This window comes from Larus michahellis, chromosome 8, assembly GCF_964199755.1.
Source record: "Larus michahellis chromosome 8, bLarMic1.1, whole genome shotgun sequence".
NCBI classification, from domain to species: Eukaryota; Metazoa; Chordata; class Aves; order Charadriiformes; family Laridae; genus Larus; species Larus michahellis.
This window is the reverse complement of record NC_133903.1, coordinates 11679351-11686097: the sequence shown is the minus strand read 5'-3', so window position 1 is coordinate 11686097 and position 6747 is coordinate 11679351.

Sequence of the window (6747 nt, the reverse complement as noted above, 5' to 3'; positions counted from 1 at the left end):
TCTATGAGGGTATTTTTCTAGTGTTTAGATTTGTTTTGAGCTTAAATGGTGAACTGGCAAGCTCCAAATCGAGCTTTCCTCCTAATTTGCATTAGGCATTGTCCAACAAACCAATTTGCTTAATGCTCTTACAGGATTTTGAGTCTGACTCTGACAACCATTTCCTGTCATTGATCAGGTCAGCTTTTTCGTGGACTCCATTCCTGTTGGATAATGAGATGGACAATTTTTCCCTACCCTAAAGATTTATGAGAATTATTAGTTAGTTCTTATGCAGGAGTATAAAACAAAGCAGAAAAAAGAAATAATAAGAAAGTGTCAGGTAGAAGATCTGTGTTTGAATTGCTAAATTACTATATAAAAGCCATGACCATCAAGGGTATTTTGTGCTGGATTTTAGGCATTCATCAAGCATGTCTTAGGCTCAGAGGACTTGGGTACTATTTTGGCATTTTAAGTCACATTGCTATGGCCCTGCAGATCTTAGGGGTTATTTTAAAGGCAGGAGGCAGATAAACCTAGTTAGAAAGGAAGACTTAATCTTAGACTGGAGAGTGATGCCATTATGGTAAATGCTTGATCACACCTTCAGATAAAAGTAAATGTTAAAATCATTATAATTAAGTGAGGGCTCAAATACGGTGGCAGCAGTCATTGTTCTCTGTAGAAGAGCCTGGCGGTTTTGGCTCCTAGCATCTCCTCCAGCTAGCATGTATTGGTCCTACTGGCCAGTGGAGTAGCAGAGTGGACCCTCCTGCAGAGTAGCTGTGTGTTCTCAGCTCAGAGAGCTTTCTGCAAGACCTTGGAGCAGAAAGCATGGGAGAGAGCTAGAAAGAGGTGAGGAGTGTAGACAATGATTAGGATCACCTCTTAGAAACACAGGTCACAGGCAAGCCTTAGAGGTGATGGCAGATAGCACTTTCCATGCACAGTAATCAAGAAGGAGCTTACAGAGCTTACCAGAAACCAAGAAACCATGGAAATATGTTGGACTAGAAAGGATGATTGAAGAAAAGGTTTCAGCCAGTGAGAATGTCACTGGAAGGGAGTAGATCTGTTAACAAATCCTTTTATTTTAGTCTATTTTGCCCACGAACTCAAAGTTTCTCTCCTCAGAAATTCTAGTCTATTCTAGACTACTTTCAAATGAAGTTCAATTAAAGGAAGGCAGATTGATCTCATAGCCTTGACTAACTTGGGATCCAGTGAAAAGTGTTTTCTGAACTAGGGCCTGTTAGTGGAAGGATTTGAGTAACAGTTTTCCATTATCTGCATCAAAGTAACTCTAAAGTCTGAACAGCCCAAAAAGATAGAAAAAAGGCCTAGGGTGATGACTGAAGATCAGCTTTGTGATTTTGTTAATTTCTGTGCCAGTAAATCCAAAACTGAAAAAGATGTGCCAAAGCAAGAATGGAGACTTTCCTTTTCAAAGGCAGTTCTAAAAAGTTCATGATTAAAGACTAACTTCCAGGCTCCTGTCAATAATTCCAAAATGGAGTTTGTCATAACACTTTATATAATGCTAATGATAAGCTATTTATTGTGTGGAAAATGTCAGTTTATTTCTTACCCTCTTCTTTTGATCTAATATTTCCTGATGTGCTGAAGTCTCAGTATTTAGGTCTGTGCAGCGAATATCCCTGGGAAACCTCTGCGTGGCGAGGGGAGATGTGCAAAGGCAGGGTAAGGTGCAGCACCTGCCTGACTGCTTGAGGGGTATAGTGGGCCCTGAAATTAAGCAGGTCCTTCTAACTTTGATCTAGTATCACAGTGGAATATTTGTTGCTAATTTATATATTAGTTATGTTGCACAGTTTTAGCTTGGTGTGAGACCAAGAACAGATAAGATTAAATGAGGGGGTGAGGAGGGAGAAGAGGCTCGGAACAAAGGAATGGCTTCAGGGCAGGAGGAGGCTTTCCCTTGGACAGGCTGTGGTTGGTTGTGCCATTTTGTTCAAGTGAAACCAGCGTCTGCACAAATAGGGTAGGAATGAATAACAGCAGTTGTGAATGGTGTCATTATCTTTGTGCAGCATAGCGAGAGGAGCTGCCATTGGAAAAGCTGGTTCTGCCCTGGCTTACTGGGTGTTTAGAAAGGAAGAAGAAAATGCAATCTGGACACCCGGGTACATGGCAACTGAGTTCCATTTTTGGTTTCAGTGAACGTTTCGCCATTAACTCAAAGGGGAGCAATGTTGAGGAGAAGGACTGAGAGTTCCGTCTTGCGTTCCAGCATAACTGGTGTGTTCATGGTGAGAGGAACCCCCTGCACAAAAGTAGGTTAAGGGCCCACAGGCAGAAGAAAAAGATCTGAGCTCATCTGCAGAGCTGTTGGGTAAACAATTGCTCCTGTCACAAGTGTGAATCTCTCTCCCCAACATAATTTTCAAGATAAAGCTCTGCAGCTTATTATTGGTTCAAAAATAATTTGAGGACAAATACAAATTTTCAGCTGACTTCCTGTTAACCGTCAAGTTCTGCCCAGGATTTTGTCTGTTGTGAGAAAACACAGGTAGGTAACATGGTAATATTCACATTCTGTTAAGAACTCTGCTGAGATCCATTTTAAACTTCTTAAATAACATATCAGTTCTAGGAGGTAAATGTGTCTTGCTGTAAATAAATGAGTGTTAGAAGTAGTCCCAAATGGAACAAAAAAAGTTGGGCAAAATATTTTTTTTTAATTTCATTAAGACATTTCTAAAAGCCCAAGCCATAAAATCATCATCATGCTTGAGACACACAAAAGTCGCCATCAGGCATAAACCAACTTTTAGCAGATCTTTATGAATACTTGTATCAGTAGCGCTCTCTAATTTACTGACAGGATGGTAATGCATCATCATCGTGTTTATTTTCCAGTTGTCAGAGTATGGGTAGTGGAAAAATATTTAAAGAAATTCTGAAACAAATCATTGTAGATAAAACAGTCTCTCACTGCATTCATGATAGACACACATACACCCCTGTTGGATTTCTATAAATACCTTTTTGTATCGGAAACAAACTTAAATCCTGCTTTTGACTTACAATTAAATTATTATTCTGTAATGAATTTTAAGCATTGAATGATTATTTTTTTTCTGTTTAAAGACTATGCGTAAGTTAGAACTGAAGTGGCATGTATCTATTACACAAAGCTGGATTTAATTTAATGGAATTATTTCTTAAGGCTCAATGGCTGCTCCCAAACCACAGTTTATCAGTTCATCTGAAAGAGTAATCCCATCATCAGCCTGGGTCTGCTGCAATCTCCAGCGCAGGCCTGACCCACCCTCTGCTGCAATTCCATGTTAAAGCCAGATGAAAGGAAGTCATAGAAGGACGATAACCTCATAAATACTTTACTTGCCAAGCTTCTCTCTATTTCTCCAGCTACTGCCCTGATGAATAGAGAGCTGGAGCCTGAGAAGAAACCAGCTTCTTCCTTCCGCTGGTGACCACTGGCGGGGGGAGCGGTGTGGGCCAAGCCCCGGCCCTCAGCCAACACAGCTGTCCGTGCAGGGGTGGCCCTGGCTGGCCCCACATGGCTAGCGTGACGGGGACACCGTGGCTGCCCTGTCTCTGCTGCAGCCATGGGCACCAGCAGCCCGGCCCTGGGCAGGGGGACATGCTGGGTGCCCTGGCACAACCAGCCAGAGTCACAAATGTCGCTGCAGTGGCTTTGCTTTCACAAAGAATTGCTCAAAATCCAGTGAAAGCTATGGATGTCTTTCTGTTGATCTAAAGGAGTGTTGGTTTAGGCTAATGAGGTAACCCTGATACTTAGATTTGGTAATATAAGTGGTAGGAAGGAAACAATATTAAAAATAATGTCAATCTCTGTATTATTTTAGCTATGAAACATATAGATCTGATTAGTATTTTGCTGTTCCCTGCAAAGTTGCTCCAAAACGGAGTCCTTTTGGAATGTGATCAGAACAAAGTACATGTCTGCCTACTTCTGATTGTATACAGTATTTATGAAGCTGCCTGTGTGATTTTATTTAAATTATTTTACTCATAAATAAACAAACAACCCCTCTCAGAAAAAAAATATTTCAGGTTGTTAGGAGTATTCTTGATTTCTAAAAATCCATGATTCAGACAAATTGTGTTATATTTTTGAAGCATACTCAAGCTATGCATAATATTCTCGTTGTTGACTCCTAGGTAGTCGTACAAGGTCATGCAGATCAGGACTGCTCAGCTCAAATAGACTTCCAGACATTCAGAAGGACTTAATCTGTGCAGCTTTTGCTTAGCAAAGAATGTACTTACACATCAACCTCCTACTGCTTTCCTTACTCAATTATTTCATGTGCTTATTTGCTTTCTTAGAGTGAGTCGTGATATTCACACAAGTAATTGTTCCTGTTCTGAGAATGCTATGGCACACTGGGTGATACTGCTTTCTCAGCAGGGTTTTCACTACAAGAACACATGAAGATTTCGTGCTCACACATTCAGTTAAACTGGCACACCTCTGCATTTCCAAGCTGTGAGTATATTTTAAGAGTTAAATTGCATTCACTATATTTTCTTCAAGAAAGTAACTCCATCCATTGTAATGACTCAGACTTACAGTGGCTGATGTGTTGAAACCTATTCTCAACAGTGTGTAATATGACAGCAAAACAGAAACAAAGTAAAAATATATCTACCAAATGGAGCTTTGGAATCCCCATACAGTTTCCATTGATTTCTCAGGGAGCTGGATTTTCCATGGCTTGCTGTTTGCAGGCTCCATGGACCTCCTCGCCTCCCTCTTTATTGGAAAAGGAATCATGTTGTTTCCCGCCTCTTTTTGCCATAATCTTAGGACATGCTGGCTCTCAAAGTAGCTGTACTACAGAAAAGATGTCAAGGAGCAGTCGAGTTGAGGAAACCAGAACTTGACTGTTCTCTGTGGCTTGGCTGAAATTATTATTTGCATACTTACTAAACTCTTAGGTAACTCCTTTAAACAGTTCTTTTGGGATCACTGCAAAATGGTGATTTTAGAATATAGTGTTTTTTGCCTTTATAGAAATACTACCACACGTTACAGTGGAGATATATCTTACCATTGTACACGAAAGTCACGAATGAAAATTGGACAATGATGAGAGTACATTCTTGCTACCGAGTTCCTTTTATTTTATAAGTAGTTGAGGGAATGTACTCTGATATATGGTGTGTTGTTGAAACACCGTGTTTATATCCAAACTAAAAATATAGAATAATTTAAATTGACAGGGGCCTCTGAAGGGACCTTTGAAGGTTATCTGCTTAAAGCAGGGCTAACTTCAAAGCTTGATCAGGTTCCTTTGGGTCTAGTTCTGACAAGTTTTAAATACCTTCAAGGTCTGTGCCAATGTTTGACTGCCCTCACTATGAAAATCCTTTTTTTGGTGTATCTGGTTGTACTTGTCTTTGCTGTGTCACTACTGACCTTTTGCTGGTCTCCGAGAAGACCTTGGCTTTGACTTCATCATCTCCAGGTACATTATGCGCTCCAGCCTCCTAACTAACTGGCTCCAGTATGTCAATGTCTTTTTTATACTGGGGGACACACAACTGGAGGCAGTACTCCAGCTGAGCTCCTTCAAGTGCTACATGAAAGGGAATACTCAGTTCCCTTGACCTGCTGCCTATGCTCCTGCTAACTGTGTAGTTAGCATCCATTGCCCCAAGGGTGCACTGCTGATTCATGTTCATCTTTTGTTCACCGCCTCTTCCCCGGTCTGCAGCTTCGCTCCCTTCTTTGTAAGAAACAATAACCTAGGAGTGATCAGACTTTTTATGCCTCTTCTAATGGGCCTGTCCATTGTCAGGATGGCTGTGACTTCTACAAAACTCATTTCCAGACTGAGAAATCTAAATATGCTGTTGGACTTGTTCAGATTATGTGCATAGCAGAAGAAAGAGGTAGAAATAAAATAATACCTTTCATCCCATACACGCAGTGCTGTTTGAACACTCAAACAGTGTTTGCACAACAGAAGTGGCCATATTCTGCAGTTAGGGAAGTATTTAAAAGATTGAATCCTGCTTGTGAGAGCTATCCATGACCCATATTTTCACTCACTTTAAAAAAAGAGAATGCCGTAAACCTATATTATGACCTCTGATAAGTTTTTTAAAAGCTTTACACTTTTCCCATAATAGCGGTAGTTTTACAACAAGTCATTAACGGCTAACTAGGATACTGTTAAACTGGCTAAAGCTGATTTTCTTTTCAAGAAGGTGGTTAGACTACCAAGAAGATATTTGTTTTCAGTGCCCCACTCCCTTTTTTTCCTACTCTGTGTGTGATTAGAATAGAGAGCTATCTTACCAGTTGCGATATTTTAAGATAGAGGAACATTTAACTAGCAGTACTTCTGTAGTTAAACAAAAGTGAAGTTAGAGCCAAGCATATTCTTTACTCCCACAGAGTCTATATTTTTCATTAGGTTTATTCACAATTTTACCGTTGACAGAGAAATAACTTTAAACATTCCTCCTTATAGGAAACAAATGGTCTAATTCTGGCTTCCTGAGCAGACAGGCTTTGTTTATCAAGCTTTAACCATGTTATATAACTCTTTTTATCACACATTTAGGAATTCAAAGGTAGATTTCTAGCCTGCAGGTTTCTGATAACATCCTATTTTCTCTTGTTTTTTTTCCTACCTACAATTTCCAATTTTGTGGCACTATTAATACACTGCCACTAATTTTAGTCCATCTCTTCAGATAACAACAAAACCTAACTTTTGGGATAGATGATATTTTCAATATGTA